Source organism: Vigna unguiculata, chromosome 1 (genome assembly GCF_037176805.1).
Source record: "Vigna unguiculata cultivar grain cowpea cultivar isolate G323 ecotype 2 chromosome 1, ASM3717680v1, whole genome shotgun sequence".
Taxonomy (NCBI): domain Eukaryota; kingdom Viridiplantae; phylum Streptophyta; class Magnoliopsida; order Fabales; family Fabaceae; genus Vigna; species Vigna unguiculata.
Window position 1 is genome coordinate 31,464,903 of NC_140792.1, and position 12,450 is coordinate 31,477,352.

The 12,450-nt window shown below is 27.1% G+C and overlaps 1 long non-coding RNA gene across 1 annotated transcript; it reads right to left on the bottom strand.

The window, feature by feature from the left end:
• Positions 1 to 2,329: 2,329 nt before the first annotated feature.
• LOC114162672 (uncharacterized) lies at positions 2,330 to 7,373 on the bottom strand. The gene is made up of 5 exons (XR_003599277.2): positions 7,183 to 7,373; positions 6,853 to 6,940; positions 3,159 to 3,260; positions 2,858 to 3,063; positions 2,330 to 2,667 (listed from the first exon to the last, which is right to left on the bottom strand). It is a non-coding gene; the product is annotated as an uncharacterized LOC114162672 (long non-coding RNA).
• Between the last annotated feature and the right edge of the window lie 5,077 nt (positions 7,374 to 12,450).

Here is a 12,450-nt window from a genome sequence, read left to right on the forward strand (position 1 = left end):
ACATACAAATGAGGAAACACAAACAAATCTTCAATTTCTTTGAGAAAAAATTAAAAACAAAAACAAAATAATTGAGTTATATTTGAAAAAAGAAGGAGGGATGTGGTTGCTTTGAAAACGAACAAATGGTGTGCTTCGTGACGAACATTTATGCTCCCACTTTCTTCTCTCCTACATTCAAAATCACATTGCCACTTTTTTTGTTCAAGTTATAAAATAATTGATCATGATCCATCTAATTGTAGACAGTTACACTCCAATGTAATTTCTAATGGGGAGAAAATAGTGAGTGTAAAAATACAACTTTATCATCTTAAGTTAGTTGGTGTCCATGATGAGAATAAGGGATCTATAAGTTATGTTTTAAAGCTTGTGGAGGCTATTGTTCAACCTGTTGTGAGCCTGTTTTAGAGCCTATTATGGAGCTTGTTGTAGAGTCCGTGGTAGAGCCTACAACGAAGTCAGTGGTGGAGCTTGTTGGGGAGCATGTGGAGGAGGATATTATGGTGCACTCTCTTGTGGTAGCTTTTGTTGCTCAGGTCACAACTTAAGCCAAATAATGATCATGTTTGTGTTGTGATTGAATATTCTATTGTTAAGAATCTAGTTGTTTCTACTTATGGTGTTGTTCAAGTGGATTTTGATTCATTGACTGGTATGCCTTCTTTGGAGGATGTCACTCCTATTGTCAATAGTTTGTAGGGTTTAGAACATCTTGATTCACCTTGTCGTAGTTTTGAGGAAGTTTCTATTCTTTGACCTATAAGGATGCTCGTTTTGTAGAAAATTTGAAATAGGCTTCTAAATAGGATAATATATTTCATGAGATGGATGATTCTAATACCAAAGATGATGATAAGCCAATTCAAACTATAAGAAAACCGAGTAGGGTTAGGTCAAAGAAGGTTAATACTAAATCTACCAAAGTAATGACTTCAAAAGGCAATAATGAGTTTTAAATGTTTTTTGGAATGTGAGAGAGTTAGCTAAGGATAAATCTTGACATATGTTGAGTTGTTAGGTGTTGCATGGGTTTACTATTTTCCATCTATGTATTTACTTAGTTTGTTTCATAATAGGTAATTTTTCCTATATATACATTGTAATTTTATCATAATTTTGTTGTGGTTCCCATATTTTTTTTGTTCCTTTTCTTTTTTTCACTTTTTTATTAACATTTTCATGTAATGACACTGACACCTAACATGAGCTAGCCTATTTAAAGAAATAACTATCTTAAACTATCCACTAGCCTCAAATGTTTTATTGCTTCTACTATAACATTTATTGCATATAAATGCTCTTTTCAATTTAGTTCCAACCTCCTTCTTGATTGTCCTTCTCTTGATGTCTTCTTACATCTATCAAATTCCCCAAAATCTCTTTTATCTTCATTTTGTTTCTTTTCTATGTATGACACATTTCTTAGTTAGTTTTAACATGCTGATATGTTTATTCGATTCACAATTCAATGCCTTCAACAATATATATTTTTTATTGTATATTTTTAATTTCAATTAACTAATTTATCTAAATTTTCAGAGTTATTTTAAAATGGATAGTAAGTTTTATGAATTTTTTTTAATATATCAAATAATATATAATATTTATAACATACAAATATTAAAATTATTTACATATAATAACATAAAAATATTTAAATTTATTTTACCATCAATGTTTTATCAAATACTTTTTCAGTGAGAAAGTCAAAATATTTTTAATGTAATTAATATATCTCATTTACTTATAAACACTACAAAAATAATTGTTTTTAGTGGGGATTTGACGTTTCTGGGGTTTTAACCCCCACTAATGGTTTTACCAGGGGTTTGAAATTCTTCCAAAAGAGCAAGCGTGACTAACGGATTACCGGGGGTTTTAAGCAACCCTTGGAAGTAGCGCAATTTACCGGGTGTTTCGAAAACCCCCATTAATGCTTAGGGTTCTGAAAACCCTCATTAATGATTGGGGTTCTGAAAACCCCCAATAATGCTTAGGGTTCTTAAAACCCCCAGTAATGCATGTGGTTCTAAAAACCCCTAGTAATGCATGAGGTTCCGAAAATCCTTGGTAATGTTTGGGGTTCCAAAAACCCTCGTTAATGCTTGGGGGTTCCAAAAACCCCCGTTAATTCCTCGAAAACCCTGTTAATACCAAAAAGTTATTAGTGCTCATAATGCTAAAGTTGTACTTTCCTGATAATTGATTTGTTTAGTTAATTATTTGAGTATGAAAAGAACTTTATTCTATGGAATTTCCTATTTGTTGCTTAACATTTTGGTATCAATCAATACAAATAAGCAAAAACTTCAAGGTCACTTCAAAATAAGCAATCAATACAAATATTCATTCAAATGGTACCAATACAAATATTCATTCAAATAGTACCAATAGTGGACTAGCAGTCATAATGCTCTTAATATAATAAGTGATGGAGAGGTAGCATTTGAATGATAGTGACATAATAAGCAGTGCACTATCTACCTACAATAAACCAAAATGTAAAAGGAAATTAGAGTTGTTCCCCATTAACATAATTAACCAAAAGTTTTCTAGAAGCATCTTTGTTGAAAAATTCCAAAAGTAAACGAAAAATATCATCTAATGCGGTGTTGGATGTTGATCATTTGTTTCTTCGTTAGGAACACTTCCTTGATCAGATACCTAACATATCAAAAATAATGATAAACACAAAATTCATCAAAATAGAGAAAATAACTCTTATTTTCTACTTTTGAAGAAAAAAAATGAAGCATTTTTGACAATCTTGGTTTACATAACATATTACTTTAAATATATTCAAACGTCAAATTTGATAAAAGTAATGCATCACGATCAAAACTAAAAAATTAACCTGATTTTGTAACTGAGCATTAGAAGGATAACTTGAAGATGTTTCATTATATGAATTACCCTTGGAGCCAAACACTTTAGATGGGCAAGGACCCAAACCCAAACCCCTAACACGTCCATAGTGTTCTTGGCTTCCGAAAGCAAAAGCTAAGGAATCAGTACTTGATATTTCTTTTGATACAGATGATGATGATGTTGATCCATATACTTGAATTTTTTCATACAAAGAACATAAGAAGAAACTAATTAAAATAACACAAAGTATGATTGACAATTATAGACTTTATTAGAATTGAACTTACATTGATTTCCCTTGCTTCATCACTCACAAAGGCTCCATTAGCATGTTTATGTGTTGTTATCCATACCTCTCCTCTACTAGCCTTGTGGCCACACTCTTTTTCCTATAAAATTAAAGAAAAAATATGACACATATATCCAAAAATTGAAACAAAAAGTTCACATCAAGATATGTAGTATTGTCACCATTTCATCTCTTTTTCTTGCAATGCTCTTAGATCCACATGTGTGAGCACTATAGAGTGTAATTTATTGTTATTGATATGAATTCATAAGTGATAACTACTTTAGTTTGGCTTTTCATCACAACAAATTGTTAAATAAGAGTATATATTAATCATATTAACACTACAAAAGTAAGATTAATTAAAGTTATCTTTAAAATACCTTATGATACAAAGTAAAGCAAGGAGAAACCTTTGTGTATTTATACAAGGTAAAGCAACAAAAAAATCTTATAGAAAAAGAAAAAAAAAACTAATAAACTATGCTAATAGAAAAGAACTTTTTAGTAACATCATTTGACAAAACATGATTTTGACAATTATATTCTGCCAAGAAAATTAAAAACAATGTAAGCAATGCATTTTTAAATGGAGAACTTGTGAGTTAAGAAACTCATGAAAGCCACTTGAAAATTAATCCATTTCCTTTTCTTTCTGTTATAGTTTTTGTTGGGAATAGTCCAAGTGTGAGTCAAAGTCCCACATTGGATAGAAAAGACAAAGTTAAACATTATATAAGAATAAAGACCCATAACAACATTGCCTTAAGGTTTTGGGATTAAAGTAGTGTCAAAGGCCTTATATGTGTAAGACTAATGTTATATAACCATATGGAACCATAAGCTCTCAATAAACATGACTATAATCATAACTCATATGACTATAGTATATCATATATGAAAAAAAATAATATATATATAAGCCCATCAGTTTTTTTCTTCTCTATCTTTCCACTTATATAGTAAAACATTATATTTAACGTTGTACAACAAATTATGACAACTTGAACATATTTAAGTTACTATATTTTGAAGAGACATTTCAAACTTAAGCCCACCAACATAGGTTTTTCTTGAGGAATAAAAAAGGATATTTGATTTTAATGCTTTCATTCACCATTAATTTGAAGCCTGAATTCATGTGCAACTGTTATAATAAAAAAGGATATCCGAATTGAAGCCTATCATTCATTCATCAAACTCTTAAAATTGAAAGTGGCTAAAAAGGAAAAATAACCAAATGAGGATAAGCTTGGATTTTGATTTTTAGGTCGCTCTTGATTTGTTTTAAGATGTGTTTTTATTCCCTTTGTTTGATCTTAGAGTTTTCTTAATCTGTTTGCACGTAAATTGTCTTCTATGTTCTGTTAAATGGGATGGTTGATCATCTGATAGATAAACTATAACAGACATAATGATTACTGATTATGTTAATAACATGGCTATGAAATTTATATGCTTTAATTTCATTATTGCTTTTATTATATTATACAATGGTGGTTTGCCACATTCAGAAGGTGAAAGTAGGAATTGATCAAGCGATTCAGGACAGAGAATTCAAATAGGTATCTAATTAAAGTAATAAGGGTTGTTTAGATCAGAGGATGGAGGAGGATGAAAAATATAGTCTTCCATCATTGGGGGAGAGGCAAAATTGCAAGGAAGGAATTTTAGCCCTTTACATATTTTGAACCGAACAAGGGGTGAAATTCCTGATATAACAAATGTTTCTAAACTGAGTGATATTACTAGGTTTTGTCATGGCAGAAATTTGGTCATACTTGATTTTGTGGGACATGGAATCTTTTTGAGTTTTAGTTGCTTCTAGTTTGAATCCATATGCATTTATTGGGCATAGATCACTGGTAGAAACCATTATATGACCAAAATTGCTCCAATCTGCAACTTTTTTTGAAAGTGAAATGATTGTCTCTTTTTATGTTCTTGTCTCAAAGTGTTGTGGTGTACTTTTGTTTTGTTTCTATAAATGACTACCCATGCAATCAAACTTTGATCCATGCGGAAACCAAAAAACTTTTCGTCCAAAAAAGAGTGCCCCATCGGGAAGTAAAGTTGGTATTTTTATATGTCGATTGGTTAATGGATTCTTCTGCATTTTGTTTATGGTTTATGTTCAACCAATTGAACCTTCTATGCATTTTGGTTATAAAATGTAGGGTGCTCAACTTCAAAAACACATTGATGCCACATTGGGTAGTGGAAACTTGAGGGAAGCAGTTAAACTGCCTCCTGGTGAAGATATCAACGAGTGGCTAGCTGTAAACAGTAAGAATCTTTAATATTTGGCTCTAGTTTCTAACTATAAATTGATGGTACTTGGTGTTTTATTTATGCATCATTGGTCATATTTCATGGGAAAGTTGAGAAATTTTGCACATTGTTATTTATATTTTGTTTCTATGTGCAGTTGTTGACTTCTTTAATCAAGTGAATATCTTGTTTGGTACACTTACTGAATTTTGCACAACAAATAACTTCCCTACAATGTATGCAGGACCAAAGTATTGTTCATCCTTCAACCAACTCTTTTTAATTTACTTAATAACATTGTTGCGGCTAGATTAGACAAGCTACTATGTTTATCTTTACCACCAGGTTATGAATACCATTAGCTAGAAACTCATCACAAGTTTTTTCTTGATCTGTTTGTGTTTCCTTTACATATAATATTCAATTTTACTAGTAACTAAGAGAACATATTCGAGAATGAGGGTTGTTTTCTATGATGAATAGGATATGATGAACATGAATCTTAGCAAGAACCAAGTGAGGATTAACTTCCAAGTTCTCTAGAAGAGCATCATTGCATGTTGAAAAATGAATGTAAACACTCAATTAACCAAGTCCACTACATTATTTGTCTACAAATATTGGTATAGTTGGATATCAATATTTGTGGTATATATTCAATGCAAAACAAAGACTGAAACTGAAAATAGGAACAAGTGGTCTTTGAGACGCCATGATCATTGTTCTTTACTCCCTGATATTCCTTATCTTCCTACTAACTCCCCTCTTTTCCCTTACTGACACAATTTGATACATCAATCATTCAGTTTTTCTTGATAACTCTCATGAAATCTTTTACATAAGTAAATACCTTCTTGAGAGACCTAGAACTCCTTCCTGATGTATACCTTAGTAATAGATAAGATATTTGCCAAAGCCATCACCACATTCTCATCCTCATGAAAAGTAAGAAACTCTTCTCGCAATCTTTTTTTAAGAAACTCCTTGGAGTTCATGTTTGCCAGGTCCTCTCACCTAATTAGGATTTTCAGTTGGACCTCCAAATACTATTTTTTTATCTATACTTCCCCTGTTTTTTATCCTGGTTTTTTACATTCCATAAACTGATTTCTGGAGTTCTAAAAGGCATTCAATCTTCCTTCTAATACCTTTCTAGTTTCACCTTAAAAAATCTTCTCATAATCCTTTGAATGTTACCACAACAGAGTGGCCCCTAAGCAGGTGGTGACAAATTTTCCTATGGCTTACATTTTCATTATTTTCTTCGTTGATAATCTTCGCATTGTTATGTGTGAAATCCTTACAAAAATTCCTCCACTTACTCTCATCCATCAAAATCTCAAACAAATCCTTCACCCTACAATTAATTATAACGAAATATGCAAATAGTAGAAAAAGAAAGTACTGAAAGAGCAACAAACCTGATATGAAAAGAGGATCACGAAAAGAGAGTAGCAATGGCACGATTACTTGACAGTGGCAAAATCGAACGTACTTCGATTGCAATGGCTATGGCACGGTTATTTGGCGGTGGCAAAATCACACGCAATGACAAAATCGAAAAGAGAAACGAAATTAGGGCAAAATCGAAAGCAAAAAATTGAGCGCAGTAGCAAATGAAATGAAAACGAAACCGAGATTGAAATGTTGGAAGACGAAATCGGGAGATTGGAAAAGAAAAATCGAAAGACGAAATAGGGAGATGAAGTATGAAAACGAAATTGGAAGCAAGGGAGAGCAATCTTCATTACCTCAAACTTCACTCGGTGAGAAAGAACTGTGAATCAGTGAGACAGTGAGAAAGAACAGTGGAGAAGGATGTGCAGCGGTGGTGGTGGAGGACGGTTCCTGAGACTTTTAAACAATCTTCTCCGCCGAAGAACACGACCACGCGAGAAAGACAACTCTTGTAATAGTGTTTCTAAAACATTAAAACTTACAAAAGAAAAACAAAATGAAAAAATCAATTGAAATTTAAATATTACGGGAGTTCTTTAAAAAAACCTTCGGTACTTAACTGAGTTTTTTAAATCTCCGGTATATGGTATTTTATTGGAGGTTATTATAACCCCAATTAATTAACCCCTTCTAAAATTAAATATTTTTGTAGTTAAAGAATCCAAATCAAATTTAATTTATTGAGGAGTAATTTAAAAAAAAATTAAATAAATTATTATATACTGTTTACTGTTTATTATAAATTATTTAAAGCTTTATTTTACAAAGATAAGTTTTAGAAAACAGTATATTTAATATTATATATATATATATATATATATATATATATTAAAAATAAAATAAAATAATAAATATTTTATAAATTAAAAAAATTACATTGATATTTATTCTACTGATAGAAAAATCCATTAATTTAAAATGAGATATTTATCTTCTATTATTATTGTATTTTTAATTTATATTAATTATTTTATATAACTTGTAATATTTTGAAATAGATAAATAAATTTTATAAAACTAGGAACTGAAATTGAAATTTAATTTATCAAATAAAATGTTTTTGTGTCCAGATTATATTTAATTATTTATAAAAAGTTTAAATCAAATTAAACTTTTCAAAATTAGTATCTAAAAATAATTTTCGAGAAATAATTATATATTTTTTATGTTCATTACAAATTACGGGATATTTTATTTTATAAAAATAAATTTTAACCAACGTCATATTTAATAAATATATTGCAATTTTATATGATAAATATATTTCAATCATATGTTAAAAATAAAATTACATAATAAATATATTATAATTTTTTTATAGAAATTAGAAAAATATACACTTAACTAAATAGTGAATATTTTACTTTTTTAATCACATTTATATTTCTATATATTACATATTGTTATTATTGAATTTATTTTAAAAATTGAATTATTTATTATAAATAAATGTTGGATTATACATTATAAATAATACATGATAATTTCCACATAAAACTATTTGTTTATTCAATTTATTTCAAATTTAAACAGTATATTATATTAAAATATTATATTATTCATTAATTTAATGATTATTACTATTATTCTAATTCAAAATATAATATATACAATTAATTAATTTTATAAAATTTATTTTGATTATTAAACATTTAATATAATTATAGAAAAAATGGTCATACATTTTACAGCTACACACTAGTTCCAATTACGTGTTGTCAACCCCAAAAGGCGATTGAGATGTATAAACATTTCTAAAAGAGACTTCTCGATCTTCCATAGAAGACATGCATGAAGATTGCATGGGGTATAAAGTTACTATAAGAAAATATATAGTATTATTAACTAATTTATATTGATGGAATAAAATTTGTTGAAAAATACCATTTTATCTACAAAATTTTATTAACAAGTAAGTTGTTAGAGGTAATTTTAATATTATAAACTTATATTTATCAATAGGTTGACATTACAAACTAATAATTTTATTAGTAATACCTACATTACAAGGTATAACTCGAAAGAATTTTATTATTAAATAATTTTATTATTAACGATTATTTCTCTTTCAGAATTATAAGTTATAATATACGAATATGAGATGTATTGGATATAATAGTATCTGATATGTTAATATTTTAATTTTAAAAATATTAAAATATGTGATATATATATATATATATATATATATATTAAAAATATAAAAAAATCTTAAAAATATGATAATTATATAATTGTTTTGTGTGAATTCAAATTAAAATAATATCTATTAAACTCTGTCACAATAAAAAATAATAAGTTATTATCATCATAAGAATAGGTTAAAATATTTTTTTTGTTCCAATTTTTGTCAAATTTTGTCAAATAAGTTCTAATTTTGTTTTTATGTTCAAATAGGTCCTAATTTTTCTCAATTTTGTTCAATTAGGTCCTTTTTTGCTAACACCGTTTAAATCATTAATGACCATGAACAGTGACTTCCACGTGTCACTTCGTGGGTTTTTTTTTTAATTTTTTATTTTTTTTGAATTTTTTTAAAAAATTTTAAAATTTTTTAAATGTCCATGTTAACTCAGCAACGTGCCACATGTCAAAGTTAATGTTCTATATTTAATTTGGTCCATATATTTGTTATTTTTGTTCAATTTAGTCCTAATTTTTGTTAACATGAACTAATTTGGTTCCTCCCCAAATTGAAACCAAATTTAATTTTTATATTAAAATTCACATTTTTTATTAAATATTTTTATATAATATATTAAAATTCAAATCATTATAACTTTGATATAAAAATTAAATTTGGTCACATCTTCTATAGGAACAAAATTGAGACTGAATTGAACAAAAATAACAAATATAAGACCAAATTGAATATAGAACATTGATTTTGATACGTAACATGCTACTAGGTTAACACGTGGACAATTAAAAAAAATTCAAAAAAAATCACGAAATGACATGTGGCCGTCACTGTTCATGGTCATTAATGATTTAAACGGAGTTAGCAAAAAAGGACCCAGTTGAACAAAATTGACAAAAATTGGAACCTATTTGAACACAAAACCAAAATTAGAACTTATTTGACAAAACTTGACGAAAATTGGGACCAAAAAGGTATTTTAACCATAAGAATACTATTGTTTTATATATTATATATTTCATCGGTACAATATCTTAAAGTATTAGATACAAATACATGTCTGGACATGGATATGTTACCCACTTCGAAATATCATTGCATCATAGAGTATAAGTCAAAATAATTTGTTGAAAAAATCATCAAAAATGTTGAATAATATTATTGTTATTTATCGATGAATTTAGAGTCATAGATACTCTTTAGATTATCAATAAAAGTTTCAAATATGAATTAATAGAAACACTCAAACGTAATAAAATACATGCAATTATAAATATCAAGAATATTGGTAAGTGATTGGAAGTCAATACACTAGTTTTTCGGATGTTGAGTTTGTTGATTTCTTGTATATGAAAGGGTCAGGAGATCATTTGTTTGTGTGATATTCTTTATGCTATTAATGATTTAGTATGATGTGTGAGATGTTGAAAAAATGAATGGTTTATATAGATTAATGTTAAAATTTTTTAAGTATGATTTAAATGCTAGCTTATCTTTTTATTTGTTACATTATGATTTATCCACCAATAGTAATTGTATAGTGATTGTATGTTATATTAGTAGAGAATAATGCAAGTCGAAGAAATAAAAAGAATAGGAAGCAATGAAACTACTAATGATTTATTAATGATTTGTTAAAGAATAGTTGTTGCATAAATATTTATTTTTTAAATTATATAAATACTTCCATTATTAAAGATTTTGTACATTCAAAATAATTCTTTTTGAATTATGGAATACCATAAATATATTTTATATGCTTACATATTTCTTTCTTTAAACTTAATACTAATTATGTAACAACTCCAAAACCATTGCTATAGTGGGAAGATTTGTTGTCGATGTTGGTAACAATGTTTGCTTAGTTACAAAAGCAAAAGTCGGTAAATTAATTTTATCAATAAATAAAATGTTTTTATTAAAAACGTTAATCGGTATTGTGATTTATACCCATAATTTAAATGTATATCATTATAGTTTTTTTTTACTTTCAACTAGAATTAAGAATTTCATTTTAAAGGCTTTTGCATAAATTATTAATGTAAAAATATACTTTAAATTTTTAAAAAAATACTGAAATTAGTCTAAATTGTTAATCTAAGTTAAGTAATTTATATATTGGTTGGTTGGTGGCATGTAGTGCTAGCTTTTATAAAGTTTGACCCAAGAGGAGAGGGACCCACACGTGGATGGGTTGGTGAGACAATGAAATGTCTGAACAGAACCATATACATAGAAGATAAAAATAAGCAGAAATAATTGAAAATTAATAATAAAAAATGAAAATAAAACAGAGATAATAAAAATATTAATAAGATCCATTTATTTTTTACTTTTTGTATAAAAAAAATTAAATTTGGTATTTCTTTCTATTTTCAACTTTTTTTCTTAAACCAAACGAACCATTAATAAAGCACTATTGAAAAAAAAATATATAAGAAAAATATTTTCAGTTAAATGAAAAGAAAATAAAGTAGTGATACGTTAAAACTCGTTACCTTCTACTATTTTTTTATCGTATTATTTATTGTATTTGTATTTGTATTTTTTTCTCCCATATATTTTCATTCTCGGTGTCAAATTTAATCTTGAACAAGATATTTTCCGTAAAAATAAGAGTGAGAGTAAAGGTAGAGAGGTGCTATTAGCATTTTCATACAAAATCCAATTCCAATCCAAAATATGGCGTTGTAGTTGTTGATATATGGTGGTTCTAGTTTAGAACTTGAATACGTGAGATAAGAATAAGAATAAGAGAAAGATTAATAGTTTAGTGATACTACAAAATTTATATATATATATATATATATATATATATATAAATAAATAAATAAAAGTATATGGAATTAATACTTGAATCTTAACAAATTATATTATTTACCTTTTTAATTTTAATTTGTTCAATGTTTTGATTTGACATTATATGTTAATAATCACATCAAAATTTTACTAACATGATTTTAAGTAAATTTATATAGATTTTAATATTAATTTAAAAATATTTTCAAAATTATTTAATAAAAGTGTCAATTTTAAGTAAAAATAGAATTTTAGTAAAATTAGTAAGATAAGATTTATAAAAATAATAAATTTTGTCCCAATCTAAAATGAGACAATTTTACTCCGTTATTATAAAAATTAAGATTAGATTAAATAAAAGAAAACAAACGTAAAACAAATTCAAAAACTAAAACTAAAAAAAGTTAAAAAAAATAATAAAAAAATTCAAAAAAATCATAAGTGAACATGTGATATGACTTTAATTTCCATAATAAATTTTTAAGAAGTTAAGAGAAAAAAAGCTTGAAGACATACTTTTCAATAAAAACAATAATATGTTTAGTTTAAGATAGTAAAAAGGTTATGGTTGAAAAATAACATATCTATCAATAAACCAACAAAAATGATATTTAGAGCGTAG